Below are 21746 nucleotides of genomic sequence, written 5' to 3'. Positions count from 1 at the left end.
ACTTTAAATTAAGAGTGATGTTGGTTTTTGCAAAGACATGATTATTTTGTAAAGGCGAGCGTGTTGGTTTTTGCAAATACATGATTATTTTGTAAATGTGAGCGTGAAAAATGTAACTCACTGATATGTTGAGAATAGGAAAAACTATTGAAATGTTGAACTTGAAATTAACAGACTTTGAAATTGAAACATGTTTACAATAAGGGAATGTTATTGTTTCATACCATGATTTTGATACATTTATAATAAAGATATTGAGATTTAGAGACGAAGATGGCGGTTCGCTCCTTCACTCATTGACTTTACATTCTGTTTTCCAGGCTGTCATCCAGGAGAGTTGAGAGTAGTGAACCCCAATTAATTGAAATCATTTGTTACTTCAGTTCCATACATTTGAAACTCGTAACACGCGCAACCAGTTAGTGACGTCGCCGTGCAACCCGTCTATTGAAACACTTTATATGCAAATGTCAAAAAACTTAGTAAAATGAATGAACAGCACTAATAAAGCATCATTCTTACAGATCTTTAACTTAAAAAAAGTTGGTTTAGGGTTTAGTTACTCTTTAAGGGCCAACACAGATTATTTGAACTCTGACACTTATGCTGAATATATGAAGGGGCGGTTTCCCGGACAGGGATTATCATAAACCAGGACTAGCTTTAGTTAAATTAGGACATTTAAGTCATTTTGTCATTTTTAAAAGCATGATTTATAAATAAACATTACTGGTGTGCATCTTGAGACACAACAGTCACACATATTTTAAGATATGGCAGAGCAAGTTGTTTTCGATCAAGACAACACTAACATTTAAGTTAGTCTAGGACAGGCTTATGCCCTGTCTTGGAATCTGCCCCGAAGGATTCATATGCGAAACCCGCTAAGTGAGTCTGACATTATTTCTTGTTAATTAGCATTTTTGTTTACATTAAACATTAACTATATAACCAGGGTTTAAATTGGGCCGGGGCCGTCCGGGGCTAAGCTCCGGCATATAGGCTGAAGGTCTCGCTCTGCTCGTGCCAGTGTACTCGCTGCGCTGGTGCGTGTGTACTCGCTGCGCTGGTGCGTGTGCACTGACGCGAAGGGAATAATGTGTTTACATTCATTATGGGGCATACTCACCAACGCAAGTTCAACGATTTGCGCGAGTAGATTACATACAAAGTCAATGCAAAGACGCAATCAGACGCGTCCTGTCACGGGGCGATGCAAATGACGCGAATTGGGCGGCGCAATTGCCGCGGAATCACGCGCTTTAAAAACTCAGGAACTTCAAGAACGTGCTTTCACACAGGATCATTTGACATTGTACAGAGGAGAGAGAGAGAGAGAGAGAGAGAGAGAGAGAGAGAGAGAGAGAGAGAGAGAGAGAGAGAGAGAGGTAATAATGGTGCCCACGTCGAAATAGAAGACTAGAAACGTGTTAAGGACTAAAGTATGTATGTCACTCATCTAATTACAGTATGTTAACTGGATAACACTGCATATAACTCATTGTATAGTTTAATACATTTATTATACAAATCAAACCTTACGATTGTTTTAGCTGCTGACCAGCATAGGGAATCTCTATTGCTAATTTATTAGACATGTTGATGATACAGTACTGTGTGTTGTACCTTTTCTTGTTAATTTAATCTTTTTGGGTAGCCTATCTTATAGAATTATTCAAGGAGGTTGATTCCTTTTACTTCATTTAAAGTTTGAACAATTGTGCATAATGACATGTGCAACAAATGGATATAGGGTGTCAAACTCATAGATTTGCATAATTTAAAATTCAGACACTTTTTATAAAATATTTGTGGTAATCTCTGGCACAGATTTAAAGTTGAAACTTATCAAATCCTATCAGAGGTCCAGAATGTCACACCAGTGGCTTTGCTGTCATCAGTATTAAACATGTTACCCCTTAAAGTACCCTCCCCGCAGAGCCCCCCCACATAACAAATCCCAATTTAACCCCTGACTATAACTAAATTAAAATATAGTTTAAAACATTATGTTATATTAAAGCGCAATTGAACCCTAGACATTTAGCCTGTTACCACAGGTAATTTATGTCTATTTTGCATTTTACATGAGAAAAAAAAAAGAAATTTGCACGATTTCGATTATTAGGTTGATAATGTGTTGAAGTGGAATTTTCGTAACGGTCTTTGCTGGACTCAATTAACCAGAATGCACTGCGCGAAACTGAGTCATTAGCTCCACCCAGGGTCCGAAATTAACTTTTTGGCTCACCTGCCACGGGGACTGGTAGATGAAAAAATCCGCCAGCCAAGCATATTTTTTACCGGCCAGAATAATAAACAGCCTTTTTTGTCACATGTACATTGATTTCCTTTGCTGTATTCATTGCAGGGCTCGCAAAAATCCCTGGTAGCCCTTCGGGCAGGAACTCTTCAGTTTTTGGTAGCCCGAAATGAATGCAAGTAGCCCGAATAAAAAATACATTATTTTTAATGTAGAGTATTAAGACAAAATATCTATCAAAACACAAATAACACATATCAATTTTCAGTACATATCAATCATCAGTACAAATTTTTATTCTAACCAAAGTGAAACATCTATACATATATTAACTGAAGTCACAGATAAGAAAATGCCACTTGACTTTGTGGGCATAGCACAGGCTTATTCAATTAGTTTTACCACAGGCCAAATTTTGCCATTACAAAGCCAATAGAGCCTCTAACCACAATGTTTAATCTGCTATTCTTGTTGTTGTTTCGATGCTGTTGTTTTTTTAGCAAACAAAACGACTGGATTTCCATGTAAACCAACTTTTCCTGCTCATCCCCACATCAGATATACTCACCATTTAAAAGTGGTTTAGTGGGTCACAAAACTCACAGTTTGGATCATCTAGTTACAGATTGGATCATTTTTTCGATCCGAAAAACAGGGGTTACTGTCGCTTTAAGAGCGATTGTGCACAGAGTCACTCTCTTCACTGCCCGTACAATCTGTACTTTAAAGCTTGCTGCGAGAGTTTAATTTTCTTACGTGAGGATAGTAATGACTGACAGGACGAAGTTGGAGGATTTGCCCAACAAATCCATGACAAATCATGAAGGATTGCTTCCTGTACTGCGTCTTTTCGCGCGATTGCGAAAGTGAAAGTAAAACTCGAGCACGCGCTCAAACGTAATTTACCCAATGCCTGAATTTTATACACTAATATTACACATCCAAATCTGTGAAAGAATACATAAGCATTTAAATATATTTTTCCTCCCTATAAAGTCAAGATAGCCCGACGGGCAGGGCGGGGATGCATTTTGATAGCTAATATGCAGCAGATACTAGCTAGAAACAGACCGTCTCTAGTGCGAGACTTGGAGCGTAAAGACGTTCTGTGGCTAGCTCACCTCGTCCCCAGATTAGTTACTGGCAAACACATTATATTGCATGTGTGGCGGGTAGCCTTTTGAATTTAGTCGCCAAACGGAAAATCTACCCGCATTTGGCGCTTGGCGGGTGTTAATTTCGGACCCTGGCTCCACCCATTAACCGCTGATCAATGCAATCTTCAGGTTTGTTCAACTTCATGCGGCGCCACAAGAACCGACAGCCGGATGACGGCAAAGTTCCGCGAGAGCGATTTAAAAGCAAACTCCTCCATATGATTTCACGAATCGCTCTCGCAGTACTTTGGCGTCATCTGGCTGTCAATTCTTAGCCTGACTACGTCAGACTTCGTACTTCCGCTAAATTTCATTACGCTTCTGTACTCAGTCTGAGATACCTCCCATTCAAACCGTTTTCCTCCAGTCTCAAAACGACCGTCCAATCAACGAACAGAGGGCGGGCTGAGAGCCGTGACATAGACGCTAAACGCCGAATCACGGTTGTAGTTTGTTGTGGACATGGAGACAGAGAAAGCTATTTGCTCTGTTTTGGAGAACCGGCACTTGCCAACTTAAACCCGAACAAGAAAAGTGTTTGTTAAACATTTTGAATGGAGATTATGTTGTTGCCCTACTCCCAACAAGTTTTTGGAAAAGTTTAATTTATCAACTTTACCGATCGTCAGCGAGAAACTGTGTGCAGCACAGCTTGACGTGCACAACGATCGAGAAATCATGGAAGGGAATTATATTGTTCACAGTTAATGGTGGAGGACGCGTGGGCAAACATTCTTTGGTGACATTCCTGATTAACCAGAAAATAAGTTAGGAAGATTTAATTTACATATGGTTATGGTTGTCTGGTGGAAGAGTTTGAGAGGAGAGAGGGGCGTTCCTCCAATTAGACGTGAGTGGAAAGCCACCGTAAGGATAGTGTTCAACTAGCTCTGGCACGATTTACTTAACATAATCTGCAAAAGTCGTTCATAGCCATGTTAACTCTGGTATTTCACTCGATGGGTTTGTTTTCAAATCATATGTGTATTTTACAGCAGAGATTTGATGCGGCTGATCCGGCGCATAAAGCACATCATATCCAAATGTTATGTGTGATTGGCTTACGTTTAGACCAATGATTTTAAACTTCAGACAAGCCCCTCCCACGAGAAGGAAAACGATTGTCAATTATGCCCAGCCAGACTCTGTCTATGAAGCGAAGCAAAATAGCAGAGGATGGTATTACCAGGCTAGTCAATTCTTGCAGCACCGCATGAAGTCGAACAAGGCGATCAACCTGCTCTCAGATTAACTCAATTCAACTTGAAGTTGGCCAGCAGACGAACCCAACCAAACAATAACTCAGTTTTTCCAGGCTCTGCAGGGGAGATCAGCAAAACCCTCCATAAAAGATGAATAGAACCTGTGCAGTATGTGGATGTAAGGACAACCAATTTAGGCCACCGGGAGTTTTTATTGTTTACCTCAACCCGACCCTCAGCTGACACAGCACAGATTGCTCGAAAATTTCAATATGCCACCATCTCTTTCGTCAAGAAGATTTTGAGTACTGTTTTCAGCCCAATTTTTCCGCGCACTCGGGTAATGTAAAATGGTAAAATATCTAAAACATAATTTGGCTTAGTTGTTGCTTGTTTTGTGTACCTACGGTAAACATACTACGTAGAAAGTTATTATCATGTTGTTGTTATTATGAAGACGAGCAAAGCAAGCTGACGTTAGCTCATCCTGTGCAGCTGTCAATCAAATAACTTTATCATCTACTGTCAATCATCTCGCCCCATTCAGAACGCTCAGAATTATGTAGTCGTACATTTTTCTTAATTTTTGTCCTAGACAACAACATGTCCTGTGGCGACTACCATACTTTATTATTTGTTCTGGTAAACGGTAGACTGAGCCGTTGGTTGCAATTCACAATCTCACTGCTAGATACTGCTAAAATGTACACACTGCATCTTTAAAGGAAATATGCAATATTAGTTAATGCCACTGAAGGTAAATGATTTGTGTGAGTACTACCCCTTGCAAGCAAATTAGCATAAAGTTATCGTTAGCATCCTGTGGTGTGGGCGCTAATATGGTTATAGTTAACATTATACTTATTGTTATAATGTGAATGTCACTATAATGAATTCTGCCTTAAATTGACCATTTTTAGATGGGTTGAGGGTGAGATTAAGCAGGTTTGATGTGAAAGTATTTAAGGAAAATGTTGCACATTTTTGACTTGCATCTGAACACATTCACTCTATTTAAAATTCTCTTAAAGGAACAGTATGTAAGAAATTTATATCAATTAATCATAAAATGACCCTGATATGTCACTAGACATTAAGAAATAATTTTCATTTCAAATACTTATATCACTGACAACAGTGGTCTGGCCAGGATATTGTCATTTAAAAAGTGGAGTTGCAGCCCTCAACTGATGTTTATGTTGTCATTTTGTGTATTGGCCACCATTTGGTTGATTGCAGTGCCAGTTTTAAACAAAAGTTTTGTTATTGCAATACCAGTTTTGGCCACAATCCTACATACTGTTCCTTTAAAGATCTAAATGGTTTGCAGAGCCTTACGTGCTTACTTGGAAACTATTTCACATAGATGAGATGAAATTGCATATTTAATCGATTTTCTAAATGTCAGAATAAAAAATGTGCAAAATAGTGTTGTTTCTTCTGTTCTAAATAATTGTTTATTTAATTTAATTTGCATTAAGCAATGTTAATTCAAATAAAAGTAATATGTTAATTCATAATTTGTTCCTTTTTCATAAATATATTTTAAAAAGTATCTATAAAAATAAGCAGTGTCAGTGATAGTAGTAATACCACTAAAATCTTAACAATACCAATCCTTACCTGGGAGTAATATTACACTTTGAAAATTTTAATATTAGGGGACTTTCAAATGAAAACCAAAGGGAAGATTTGCTTCTATTAAAAGAAAGACAATTTGAAAGTAATTTTCCTTTTTATAAACTTTGAAAAAAGCAAAGTAAAAAATATTTTTTGTTAAAAAGGTAAAAAAGTTAATGCAATGTTACCATAAGAAAACAAAGTATGGTTAATGGGGTCCAATGAAAATTAAGGACAAAAGAGCTTCTTTATAACATTCACAATTATAAAAAAATTTGACAGTGTCCTCATCGGTCTATGTTGGCCATTGTGGGCTCCTTGTTCAGACATATGTTAACATGATCCACAGTCAATATTGGCACGTTATCATTTTGATCTCTCAGGTTAATAAATAAAGTCCCTGTGCCAGTCAGCGGTGGTTGACCTGTAAATCACATGCATACAATGATCATAAATTCAGCCTGTGTACAAAATATTGAAATAGAAAACATGGCTTATACTTTTATATAGACCTAAAGTAACTGTGATCCTAATTTTTTTGGGGGGGGGGGTTGTACTAGAGATAAACATCTGCACAGTTGGAAGTGTAAGATCGGAAGTTAATTCTACAATGTTTTCAAAACTGCTCGTCTTCAATAGCAAGAGACTACAAAATAAGTATAGAAATGTGTGAACTGGTAAAATAACAACTTCCAAATACAAGAATATTGACAGCAGTGATTTTGGTTCTTACCGTTATCAACAGCATACAGGATTACTTTATAGGTGCTGCCATTTACATATTCTGATTCTCTGTCCATAACTTTAGCTGAGGATATTAGTCCAGTCTTCGGATGAATGGTTACCCATCCAGCAGGATCTTCCCCTACAATAAATCTGAGAGTAGGAAAAACAGCCTGGTAAATACAGCTAGATTTGTACTGTAGCCTATCCTATAAATTGTTTTTTAGCGTGTCATTTTATTCTTTCTTTATTCTGTATTTCATTTTAATTGTCTTTTCCATTTATATCTACACAATCTAAGTTGTGTATGTGACAAATAAACAAAGTGAATAGCTCCACGTACTTAAATGTGTTATCGTGGCCTCCATCCATATCTTTAGCCGTCATGGTGGTCAGATGGATTCCTACATCTAAGTTCTCCGATACCACAATACTTTTTTCCGGTGGTATGAATACCGGAGGATCGTTGACGTCTTCAACATGAATGGTCACTGGAATGGACTTGTAAAGTTTTGGATCAATTTGTTCAGGGTTTTCAGAAAATCTTTCAAGTTCCCACCTTCCCAATGCATTCGGTGTGCGGTTCTTAATCTTACAGGAGAAGTAAGGAGCTTCGTTTTGCACACTGATGGACAGATTTTGATATTTTTGCTCCTCGTAGTCAATTGGCTGAGTGTTTGGAAAGAGTCAAATAGAGCCACAAGAAAAGTCATGCAAAAATTGAAAATGTATCGAAATAACATCCTCACATTGCACAGCTAAAGTGTGCAATTGTTCAAAAAGTCGTATTTGTCGACCGCATACAGAGGATTATTATTATTATTATTATAACAGAAAAGCAACTGTTACATTTTAAGGTAAGAATGAAAGTATGATTGTATGTCTTATTTTTTTAACTGAGTGGCGTATGCGGTCAACAAATACCCCTTACGAAAATTAACCATGGTTTTATTGTGGTAAAAGTGTAGTAACCATGTTTTTTTTTGGTGTATTGATTACTATGAGCAAAACCATGGTTTTACTACACTAACCATGGTTTAACTATGGTTATTTTGTGGTTATCATGGTTTTACTACAGTAACCATGGTCTTTTGGTTTTAATTGTAGTAAAACCATGGTTAATTTTCGTAAGGGCGACTTCCAGAAGACGCACCGAAATCCTGGCCAGGATGCGTCTGGGGAAGAATGTCACGTATGGTCACCCTATTTAAGATGATGTGTGATAGCATCTCCCCTTACGAAAATTAAAGCGTTTTTTGGTGTATTGATTACTATCAGCAAAACAGTAACAGTAACCATGGTGTAACTTGTCAAAACCCTGGTTACCACAAAATTTTTGTAGTAAAACGATGGTTAATTTTCGTAAGAGTCTGCTTGCGTATAAATGATTCATAAGCTCAATCGATACAAAATTTTGAATGAATTATTTGTTATTGTTGTCTTTCAGAAATTTTGAGATTTGAAATAATATATTTGTTTATGTATTCAAACTATAATTTCGTTGTACTGCAATGACAATAAAGTTTCTATTCTATTCTAATTATTATTTTATTAAGGGTTCGAGAGCAGTGTCATACACTAGCAACACAAAACTACACACTTCACCTCAAATCTCATGACATTCAGGAAGTAAAAACATTTTATTTAACTTTGCCATACTTGTGTGATCTCTTCCAACATAAACTAAATCTTGTAAAATATGTATAAAATCACTTGGGATCAGGATGTCTCAGAAGTAAATTTAAAGCACTGACTTACCTTAACAACGGTTAAAATCCCTTCGTTCGTAGCTGGGTCTGTTTTGATTTTAAAATTGTTTTTCGTATCTCCATAGATTGTGTATTTAGCTTTCCAGGCGTCTGTACCATTACTGTCTTTATCTGTTACTTGAAGTCGTAAAACTTCTGTGCCAATCTCTCGCTCTTTTACTTTCCCAGTGCCCTGAAACAGAAATCAAATATGCCTTTATGATATTAAGGACTTTTATGACAGCACAATATGATTGCAGGCTGAATTTTGTACATCCTAAAACCCTGCCTCTCTATCACTTTTGATGTCGGTAGCAGTCTTAAGCATTTGCTTAAAAGAAAGTTTTTGATTTCATTAGTGTTTGCTATAGAGTATATTCATGTATTTATTATGAAAATATTTCTTTAAGAGTATGTCAAACTTGCCAATATATATATTTTTTAGAATACAAACAATAACTGAAAACATCACAAGTATAAACACTCATTCAGTCCATTCAGAAACTCACGGTTTGGCCGGTGAACTCTGGAAGATGATTGTTTTTGTCATTAATCCAGACTGTCACTGTGCTTGTGCTCGACAGCTGTACCTTCTCTCCGTGGTCTTTCGCCTCAACCAGAATCTTGTATTTGTGAGCTTTCTGAAATGTATATTTATGTACTAGAATTAACATCTGTAACTGCTGGGCTATTTTCAAGCAAGCGTTGGGTCAAAACTGAAGGAACCCAAACCACAAGGTTGTCAATTAACTTACAGCTGGATTGATTTAACCCAAAATGCTGGGTTGTCTTAACATATTATTGGTTCAAATATAAACATTTCTAAGTGACTGTAACCCAACAAATGGCCTTGTTGCGTTTTGACCCAACACTGTTGAAAATAACCCAAAACATTTTAGTGTGGAAAAAAAAGTGCACGATTGGACTAAACACGGATACTGAAAATATTCTTTGCAGGTTTTGAAAATTCACATACCAGTATGCATAAAAGTTTATAAACACCTTTATTCACATGAAAGACAAGTGAAATTTATACCTCGTAGTCCAAGCAGCCATTGAAATAAATAGTCCCTGTATCGTCATACTGTTTGAGATAAAACTCAACGTTGTCAGTTTGTGGCGTGACAGATTTGATTGTCAAAGAGAAAGTTCCATTGGGGGTTCTCGAGTTGTCGTGATCATCTGCCAACACTACCGTAACGCGTTTCTCTGAATGAACATTGATAAAAGAAAGTGTCAAAGGAATAGATCACACAGACATCATGTCATTATTTAAAGAGGACATTTCACGAGATGTAAAATAAATCTTTAGTGCCCCTAGAGCACATATATGAAGCTTTAGCTAAAAATACCATAAATATCATTTATTATAAATGGCCACTTTATAAGTATAAACAAAAATGTGTCGTTTTTGGGTGTGTCCTTTGAAATTGATGAAATGCAAACACTGTTGTTGAAATTGAAACTGAATTGTGCTGTCAATTATTTTCTTTCTCTCTCTCTTTCTGTCTTCACTTAATGGCAGTGCCATGGTTGGATAGTGCAGATTAAGGGGCGGTATTATCCCCTTCTGACATCACAAGAGGGGCCAAATTTCAATAACATATTTTTTCACATGTTTGCAGAGAATGGTTTACCAAAACTGAGTTAATGGGTTGATCTTTGTCACATTTTCTAGGTCGATAGAAGCACCCGGGACCCAATTATAGCACTTAAACATGGACAAATTCAGATTTCGTGATTTGTCCCCTTTAAGCCCTTGTGTTGTTACTTTATCAGTGGAAATTAAAAGTTAGAAGAATTGTTATTCTGGTCATATATATAATGATAGTGACCCAAAAAGCACTTTTGATGAATATAACTAATGTACTTTTTGCTGTAATGATTCTTCAATAATAGTTTTTGTGTTTCTTCCGTTCTGTGAAATCCAGCCTGAGGTCTCATAATCTAATGATGAGATGAAGAGCATCAATGTTTGATTTCACTCACTGATTTCAATCTTTGACATGATCTTACTCAGTCAATATAAAATATATCACGATTATATTTTTACAGATTGTTCTCTACATGATTTAGGATGATTTTATGTAGAAAACAGTAAATCACACAAAAAATGACTTTAGCTTGAATATTAAAAAAAAAAATACACTTCAGAAAAAGAGGAGTGTGAGCAATTAAACTTTTTTTTGTGTGAAGTGAAACTATAGTTTTAGTTTCACATTATCTCAGATAAATAATGTAAGGACATTTACATACCCTGCTGTTGTGATTCCTCCAAATTGACATCATAATTTGTTTGTTTAAATTCTGGGGTGTTGTCATTTATATCCAGTATCTTGATCTCAACTCCGAGCCTCGTGTCCACTGCATTATTGGATTTATTTATTGCTTCAAATTGGAGCTGTAATTTGGTCAGGTAAAACTCAATATACCATATACAGTCCTTTCATGCAGTGTATTTAATTAAATGACGTAATGATGTAATAAATAAACTGTAGTTTACGTAACATTGAGAGCTTTTCTGCTGTCCATAGCTTCATAATCCACCTTTGCAAGTACATCAATTTCACCTGTTTCGCGATTAATTTTCAGAATATTTTTCGGATCTTTGTCCACACCCTCGCCAAAGAGCTCAAAATGTACTAAATACTTCCTATCAAGTTCAATCTGAAACACACACAGTGACATTTACATTTATATTCATTCAAATGAGCTTCTGCATGTCCAGAACTTTAAAACAGAGAGCGGCTGTTACAACAAGACTCACCTTGCCGAGTTTATATGGAAAAGGCCCAGGGTGTTCTTCTTCGATAGAAAAATAATCAATAATACATGCACTTTCTCTCTTATCCTTTCTGTGTCAGCCCACACACACATGGTCCAGGCGAACTGAGTTAAAAAAAATAACCATAAACTTAAACAAGGGATAAACAAGCATTAGATTTTCTACTGTAATAATAATGATCTGCAAAAAAAAAAAATAATGTAAAAAAGTTAGCTGGTTCTGTGGTTTAAAATCTAGATTATTATTCAAAAGGTTTCAAGCTTGAATCCTATTGAGTTCACACCTTTTCCCCTTCAGCGGGAGTATTAACGTCATGTTGCTTCAGGGGGATTTTTTCTGTAACGTTACAGTGTGTCAAAGTCAAAGAGTCCAGCGTGATGGCATTACATTAGCTGTCTTTAATTACTGTGTACTGACAGAAGAATAGAGCATTTGACAGATTGTTGCGCATATGTGTAGGGTTTAAATGCATGTTAGGTGCATTTAAGTGCAAAAGCAAAACACCACCTCCATCAATAATAAATGTAAGAGCTGTCCAAACTGAAAAACACCATTCAATGATATTGAATGCTTCAAATCCGCTTAATACAGCTTTGTTAGCAAAATCCACTAAATGCCACGTTGACTTTGTGCACTTGTTGACAGATAAATTCAATGAGCAACGATGTGCAAAAAAACTGTGGATCACATTCAAACTTGTGTCCCCTGTGAGTACAATCCTTATGTGACACTCACACACCCTAATGTGTCCCTTGCACTGTAAAAAATCCAACTTTAAAATGTTCATTCAACAAAGAACATTAAGTAACTTGAACAAAGATTTCTTTGATGAAGGGCGTCAGTTGATTATTTTGTGTTCACTGAATGAAAAGAGCATAATCATTCAGCTAACAAATATTATTTTGTTGACTGGACTTAGATGAAAAAGTTTTTGTCCAATTCGTTCACCCAACTTGCCAACCTGAGTAATCTGAACAAGCAGTTTAAAAAAAAACAATGGTCGGAATGGTTCCCAGCATGCATTGCGACATGTTCACTTCTTTGGTTAATATTTACTAAAAAAGATGACTGTTTTAATGTTTGCTGGATTTATTTATGTTGTTATGTTGTTAATGTTAGTTATATGTTGTCATTAGAGTAATTTTTAAAGAATTATGTTTGTTCATAGTTACCATGATTGAGAAGTGTGTGTTCAGTGTAGAGGGCAGCACAATGAGTTAGTGCGCATCATTGTTGCCTCACAGCAAAAAAGTTCTCTGTTTCAAAAAAGGACTAAGTCAGACAAAGACTTTGTTAAGGAGACCTTTCTTTGTAGAGTATGCATGTTCTCTCTGTGATATTGTGGGTTCACTCTCACAGTCCAAAACATGCAGATCGTTTATCCAAAGCGACTTACACTACATTAAAAGCTAGACATTTTTATCAGTACTTGTGTTCCCTGGGTTTGAACCCATGACCTTTTGCGCTGCAAACACAATGTTCTACCACTGAGCTACACAGGAACACAAGAACTGTCCTTTACCCAACTTGTATGTGTATTAACTTTATGGATAGATGCTGGAATACAGTTGTAATAGTTGAGAGGACTTAAGTCACTAGTTGAGTAAACTTAGAAATTTGCTAATAGCCTAATCAGTTTAAGTTGGTTCAACTTTTGGTGTAAGTTGTCATTGCTCAGTAAATTGAGTTAGGTGAACTACATCATCCAAAAGTTGAGTAAACTCAAAAAAGCTGTGCAGCAAGTTGCCTTGAAAATGTAAGTTAAGTCAACTTTTTATTTTTTACAGTGTGGTTTCTTTATTTTTACACTTTGACGTTCATCATTTGCAATGTTTCTAGTTGCATCTTTAGTGATTTTGCAACTGACTCTTCTCCATAAAAGTGTATTGTTTTAGAAGAGGCCGTTTTTACCAGAAAAGCTTGCATGCACAGCTTAAGCCAGGACTAGAGCTTAGTTTAATTAGGAAATATAACTTGTTTAAACAAACATGTCTTACTAAAAAAATTACTTGTGTGCATTTTGAAGCAAAGGGCACTGATGCATTTTAAGATATATCAGATGTTGTTTTCAGTTTGGACAGCTCTTACATTTATTTTAGCCTACGACTGGTCTAATCCCTGTCTGGGAACCACCCCAGAGGGTTTTGCAGCTAAAGACAGTCGAAATTGTTTAAATACCAATGAAATGACTTAAGTGACATTTGTGAAAATAAAGCACCAAAATGCTAATTTATAAGAAAACATATCAGAAGTAATTTACTTAAGCTTTAATGCTCAATTCAGATTCTTAGCTCAGATACAATTTTTTGTTTGACTGTTCACCTTACGTGGCTAAAATCAGACACCTGTGAAAACTGGTCATGGTCCTGAACTGCATCGCATGTGCAAAAGAGCAATAATACATTATGCGCAGCACACTGTAAAGCTGCATTCAGACTAGCAGCAGTAGCAGAGCGACGCAATCTCATTCATTTCAATGGAAGATTGGCGACTTCTGGCGACACGAGTGACCGTTGGTGACTGGATGGGGTGTGTCCAGTTGCGCGACTAAGTTGAGAAATGTTTAACTTTATGCAAATTATGAGCAACTTTTGGGAGCGACTACCAATGAGAACATACATTGGAGAACATACATTGGAGAACAACATTGTGTCTATACAGTTGCCTTGGAACAAACAAATATGGGTCAAATTGACCCACGAACATCAAAATCGTAACAAAATTATTATTTTTGCTAAAAAAAAACCCACTTCAAAACACATCAGTGTATCCTAACTTTGCATGCATGTTCATGGCCCTAAATGAGAAAAAGTCACAAAATGTCTAGAAGAAAACGATAACTTAAGCAGTATTTCATATACATTGTAAATAGAAATGATAGCTCACTTTTACCATCTGTGTCTGTAAAAGTCTTTTTCTGTACTGAAAAGCGTGAGGAGAAGCATTTGTACCCTCATTTCAGGAGAGTAAAACACTAATATAGCAACAAACACTAAAATATATATATTTAATTTAGGTCTATAACAGGGGTGGGCAACTCCTGGTCCTGAGGGCCAGTGTCCCTGCAGAGTTTACCTCCAACCCTAATCAAACACAGCTGAAAAATCTAATTGAAGTCTTCAGGACTGTTTGGAAATGACATTCAGGTGTGTTCGATTAAGGTTGAAGCTAAACTCTGCAGGACTGTGGCCCTTGATGCCCATCCCTGGTCTATACAGTTGCTTTGGAGCAAAACAAAATGCGGGTCAAACGGGTTTCTTTAAATCTTATGTAAACTCTCTGCTAAGAAGTTTTCATGTATTATTATTTGTTTTATCATTCATTTTTATATAAATGTAATTTCCAATTTGAAATGTAAGTCATTTACCCTTGATATACAAGTTTTTATTAATGAATAACTGCATTTTGATTCGACTAAATTTATGAGTTTAGTGCTTTCTGCCAGTAATAGTATTATTTATATTGTGTAAGTAAAGGCAAATCAAATTTCCTCTGACACCTCTTCAGAAATGCTTGAGGGCATATTCGTATAAACCCTGCACACCACCTTATATATTCTAGTTTTGACATGTCAAACTAAGCCTTTGAAATAAAGCCCACAACACACTACTAATTTCTCATGTCAAAGGACATTATCAGCAGAATTTCAGTGAGGACATAAAAATTCACATGAATTTAATGACAGCATGCATTCTTATACTCAACAGGTTTCTGCAAAACCTGACGCTCCATACTTGAAAAAGTGAAAGTTGGATCAACTTAAAAAAGTACTTAAATTGGCCTAAAATTTTAAGTGAAAAAATTTAGTTAAAAATTTTTACATATTTTAGCTATTGCCAATTGAAGTTTTTCACATTACATTTTTTACTTAAAGTGAGAAAATTAAAGTTTATAAAACACAATTTGTTTAGGTTTACCAATTGAAGTAAGTTTTCTAAGTAGAGCAGCTTTCACTTTTCACAATGCCTGTCATTATGACGCTTCAAAGAGATTAAATTCACATTAAAGGCTTAACAGTGCACGTTCAGCTAATCTATCTTATCCAGAGGCGTTCATTTTGACCATCGTATACAAAGCGTCCTTTTAACACATACTATCAGTCTCGTGTCATGGTCTGAAAAATGCATGAGAATGAAAGCAACTTTTCTCCACACCCTACAATGGTAATTTATATCTCTGAGTCAACATGCCCTTGCTTTGCCTCCTGTGCTCTTTAAAAGGTTTTAATCCATAAACACACAGTTTACAATCACCTCAGCAATTACTTATTGGAAACCACTCCTTTAGTCACCTGTTGTGCATTAACCTGGCTTTAAACAGTGTGAAAGGCACACTTCATTTCTAAAACATAAACATCTACTGTTTATGAATACGAGCACTCAGAGAGAAGCGTGCGCTCCTTAAGTCCTTTAACTCACCATCAGCAAGAGAAAAGTCACAGGTAGAGTCATTATGTTACCGCTGTGAAAATCCAGTGAACTTCAGTGAACGGTCCTGCTCGACTGACACTGACTTTTCCTCTGTCTTCAGTATTCAAGGCTGCTCACATGACAAATAAGGGAGGAGGAATGGGGGTATTCAAATATTGGTGGGCTGGACAATTTGGAGGAAGTTACTCTATGAAGATTACCATACTGTATTCATGTGTACCATAAAATATAATATGTTCCACGGTAAAACACTGTATTCAGGATTTGAGTGGAACATAATAAACCAATGTTTGTTTTAGTTTGAATTCATGTTGTTACAAAACAAAGCATAATCATATGGTATGCTGCGTTGCATAATGTCACCATGGTTTTAAGGTCACCATTATGATGATTTCTGTATATTTGCCTGTCAATCACTTTTAGCCGTTTTGTCCGAACCGGTATTACAGAACACAAGAGCAACATGTTACATGTAAAAGTATACAGATTTTAGTGTTAGCAATTGTTTATTGTAGTAGTGAAACTGCTGAAACATACACATACACAACCACCTGCAACATTGAGCGGTCTCATTACACTTGATTAATGCAGCGACACATTAATATTGTATAGGGTGCCCATTCGTGCCAGTTCCGCCGGACACGTCCCGAACATGTTTTCGGGTGCGTTCTCCTTCTTAGACATACAATCATTGTAGTTTCATTATTACCTTGAAATGTAACGGTTGCTTTTCTGAAATTGAACCCGAAATATTAAACCTTGATGACGTATGCGGTCGACCAACGTGACTTCTGGAGAACGCACCCGAAAACATGTTCGGCATGGTCCGGCGGAACTGGCACGAATGGCCACCCTAATATTGTAGGGTCAGAACTTGTGTAAACATTGTGGACGCATGGACCTTTCCTGGATGTTAGACTGGTGTAGATTTGCAGTCGTGTTACCTTACTCGCCTCTCCAGTTAGACCATCCAGCCATTCCCATTTCTCGTTCCCAGATTTTCATCAAAGGTCAAATTTCTGGCCGTCTACCCTGGATTTCTGGTTTCATCACACATGTAAAAAATGAAGTCCCTGATACGTTGACCCTTTTAAAATGATCTGAAAAGATTACACCTGTTACCTATAAACCTTTTTATGACTGTATCCCTGCACCTTTTCTTTCTCCCTGTTGAAACCTGCTGGGGATTATAGCAGTCATCCTGTGAGACTGTCCGTCGGGTCAGATCCCTCTTGGAATTTTGTACCGTGTGGTAATCTTTTAATAAAAACATTTAAGTTACCCAAGGCTGTTCTGTATAAGTCATGGCTGAAGGGTTTGCTTTGACTCCGCTTCACGTTGTGCCTTACAACACCCTTCAGTCGTGACTTATTCATGATTCGGTGCAGCCTTTTGTACACACGTAAAGTTAAAAGCAGCAATGAAACCGAAGTTTTCCGATTTACTGGGTTGAACATTTTTACAGTTTCGGGGAAGGATAATGCTTTCTTTACTTTCAACAATAAGGCTTTGTGAGAACATGGCAACACAGTGACCGAATCAAGTTAATCTATAATTTATGACTAGATAATTACAAGACACACCAATTTTTATAAATAGACAAAACAAAATTATACACAAGATCTCAGCTTTTGCTTTCAACTCAAATGACATTTGCATCATGGTTCTTAAGTACAGAACAGATTTGTCAAGCTAGAAACTGATAAGGGTGTTGGATCTATCTATCTGTTTGTCTATCTTTCGTCTTGCAAAACCCTCACAAAAGATCTATTTGTTTATCTTTTAAAGTTTATCTTATAAACTATTTCTCCAGTATATTCTGTAAGAGGATAGATTTATAAAAGAAAGTCATTCCATTCCTTTACTTTCATCTTTCCATAGAATGATAGGAAAGAATTCCATGGAAGTGTGAATCAGGCCTGGGCTGCGTTCTCCGAAACTACCTTAACGCTACGTCGTTCTTAAGTTGTACCTTAAGCTGTACCTTATCGCTAATACGTGTTTTCCGAAACGTTCTTAGTTACGTATCACTTCTGTAAGTCGTTCGTTCGTAAGGTTGGTCTGGAGCACTCTTAGCTATACCTTATCCCACTTGACTCCACTAGGGGCCATCACTTTCATAAAAGCTTACATTGTAGTCACATATGTACATATTTATATAACTAAATTTTTGTAAAAAAAAATGCAATACACTCCGTGTTTAATTAGGCAAATATTTTTATATTTAAAGAATAAAACATTTACATAATTAGACATCATTACATTGATGGTTGTTAGATTTTTAATTATGTTTTCCAAAGGGAACTCAACTGCGAACTATTAAATGCTACAGGATTAAGAAACTATTTAAAAAATATATTTTGGGTGATGGAGTTGGCAGCTGAAACTGGCAGCTATACAGCAAATCCTACTATTTCATTTGTGCATTTCATATCCGTTAAATCTTAGTCTAACGGCTAGTATTTTAGCTGCATAAATAAATTGGGTAAAATTACAAAAAATAATTATGATTATTAATGTTAATTCGACTTTGCATCGAAGTTTTTTAATGTTTTATAACTTTGAGGCAACTGCATGCCATCTTCTTATATTCTTTATAAACATTAAAAACAAACTGTGCACATGATTACTGCTTGTATAATCTAAGGTCAACAAAATTTCCACATTAAAACTAATCAAAGCTAAAATTTAAAGCAATCATACTATATATTTATAGGCTATTATATAATATTTGATATGTTATATTTAGACAGACAGACAGGGCCGCATTAACCATAGGGCTAGGCGGGGCTAAAGCCCCGGGGCCCGAACAAGTAGGGGGCCCGTGATTGGCTGTGAAGCAGATTGACTGCTACTAGACATCTGATTGCCAAAGCCTTACCACGCCCCCTACAAATTAGGTTTTTGCCGCCAGCCGCAGCACGCGCTTTTGAAGAAGCGCTGAGAGCGGAGAAGCGCCCGACGTCATTCGCGTCGGGCGCATTGTCCAATCGAATGAGGGGAGAGGCGGGCCTTACGTTGTGGAAAGGGAAGTTTACAAGGGCTTTGAAGAACCGGACTCCACTCGCTCACTTGGGTGAGTACTTACTCCTGCGTCTTTGTGCACCTCTCACCCTCAAACAAGGTCAGAGCAAGCGTCCTATTTTTAAAGTTTCTGCTAATATGACAGTTAACAGTAAAAGAGCGCTCACGCGTCAATATTTTATTGACAAGACAGCTTACTCGGTGGTTGCTTAGCAATATAAAACGTAGAACAACATTTGGTCAGACATCACTTTAAAATGGCATAAAATGGTGCTTTACCATCAGAAATTAAAACACTGAAAGGACTCAAGGTTTTTAATACACATTTAAAGCAATGGCTAAAACTGAAACAACTTTGTGAACGCTGATTATACAGGCTACAACTTAATGTATAAATTTGTTTAGATTCTGTGTAGTGACTACTACATCTATTTAAGCCCACATCTTATTTGATGTATTTGATGTATTTATTGTATATATTTTAATAGCTATAAATTTGTGCTTCAATACTCTGTAATCTCTGTTTTAACCTTACAAGCCTAACCAGGGACAGGGGTTGCAAATTAGTCTTGGCTATAAACCTGTATGCATGGAATCTACTTTGTATTTTTTATAAAGCAATGTTTTATCCATTTGTCCCTGTCAAATAAACATTAAATAAATATAAATAAATCAAACATCAGAAATAAAGTAATTTACTGCCATTGACTGAATCACTTTTGTAAAATAAATAAGAATGAATGTTGAATTTATAGTGAAAGATAGGTACTGTATATTTGATTACTTTACACAATATAATATTATTCAATGCTTTAAGTTTTTCAAGTAGGTCGATTTCTTGTGTGCCTTTGTTCTATTGTTATTAATTGTAACTCTTGTCATCAGTAAGCTTGAGATTATTTTCTTAAGTGACTATTATTTTTTGTGATATGGAAATTGGTCAAAAGAATTCTGAAATGTTAGTGGCATTATATTTCCATATGATAAAATTCTTATTAAAAGTAATATAACTTGACTGTGAAGTATATCATTATTGTTAGATAAAATGACTAAAAAAAACATTTAGCTCATCGCCCACCCCTATATTCGCTATTAGCAAGTCATGTTTACAGGTTAGTGTTAATCTAACAGCTTTTTTCGTGCAACTGTTATTCTGAATTATTATAGATTATATTTATGTAAAACAACTTCAGCAGTGTTTTAGAAAAATGTGTTCTCTCTGTAGTTGGTGACCTAAAGTGGTGTTGGGGGGGGCCTGCAGTAATTCATAGCCCCGGGGCCCAGTGAGCTCTTAATGTGGCCCTGCAGACAGACAGGCTCCAGAAATGCGTCCATTAAGCTTTATCCGCATTGTTAACGCGCTGCTTGTGCATACAGTGTCCAAGCACAATAAACGCGTGTACTAATGAACAACAGCAGTTTGTTTTTATATATTTTAAGTGTAATGCACAGCCAAGTACTTGCACAACCCACTTTATTCCCCTGTGCAACAAATCATCCTTTCAAGGCATAGCGGATGAATTGGAGCAGTTAAAGATGATACGTTTGGAAATAAAGTTGCCGGTTTTGCACGGGTTTGATATAAAATATAGAACGTTGAATTTAGTTGTTTGCAATTTGAAATATTTTTACCAGATATTCCTAATAAATTGAACTTGAACTATTTCTAAAATGTTTATTTAATAAAGAACACCGCTATCTCATAACGCAGCGAAACCTATTACATGACGTGAATAATTGATTGTCGAGCAATCGATATCAACCTATTCAGCACCTCCACCATGGACAGCACCCGCTAAGGTCGAACTTAAGAAGGTTTACCTTAAGCAACAACCTAAGGTATAGTTCGGAGAACACACGTAGGAAAGGTATACCTGTAGTTAAGGTTTAACTTAAGAGTCTTCCTAGCGCGCTAAGAGACAACGTTATCGGAGAACCCCCCCCTGACCACTTATCACAAGGAAAATTCATATAGGTAGAGCAACAAAACGAAACGTGTATTTTTACACAGTAGGTCAATTACGAAATGAAGCAATGCTATTTTACTGTGGAAGTGGGGAGTGGTAACAAAAGAAAAGAGGTTTTACGTAACACGAAATGATTGTGGGCACCTTTCTGTAGAAACTAAGGCTATGTATCACAAACAACTTCACGATACATTAGACAATCTGATACCAAGGCCATAAAATAATAAACATCACAAGCTATGCCAGCTAGGGGAAAATGTTCTTGCATGCCTGATCCACCCCTGGCACGCATCTACTGAAGCCTAGGCCTAGGATGAGGTGAACACGGATGGTAAGGTTTTCATCATTCACTTTCCACCTCTATGCCGACATATTACATTACATATTCTATTACAAAATATACAAGTTACAAATCAGAGCATCACGATGGAAGCTGGCATTATTCCAAACAACAAAATATACAAGTTACAAATCAGAGCATCACGATGGAAGCTGGCATTATTCCAAACAACAATGTAGTTAGGCTGATCTATCTGTACTGGCTCCCTCTGGTCAAATGATGTAACGTTGTTTTGAAAAGTGGTGGTGGAAGATGTGATTTGTCTGTCCAAATTTAGTTTGACTGTCTTACAAACATATTAGTGAAAAAAATGGGTAGCCAGTCATTAAGAATAGGTTCCTTCTTGTCTGTGCTTCTTTATAGACAAAGGTACGCATTATCTTGTTTAGGAGTGGAGCACGTCGGTCAGCTCTTGAGGGGGCTGACTCTTAACAATGTGACTGCTGCTGAGATGGCTCTGTTCCAGCCGTTGCTGAGGCAGCGCAGG

General features: G+C 36.6%; 1 pseudogene; it reads right to left on the bottom strand.

The window, feature by feature from the left end:
* Positions 1-6051: 6051 nt before the first annotated feature.
* On the bottom strand, positions 6052-15949 carry LOC129430824 (cadherin-13-like; annotated as a pseudogene).
* Positions 15950-21746: the final 5797 nt, after the last annotated feature.

Source organism: Misgurnus anguillicaudatus, chromosome 13 (genome assembly GCF_027580225.2).
Source record: "Misgurnus anguillicaudatus chromosome 13, ASM2758022v2, whole genome shotgun sequence".
Classification (NCBI taxonomy): domain Eukaryota; kingdom Metazoa; phylum Chordata; class Actinopteri; order Cypriniformes; family Cobitidae; genus Misgurnus; species Misgurnus anguillicaudatus.
Note: the sequence above shows the minus strand (reverse complement) of the source record. Positions and strands in the feature narration are given on the sequence as shown.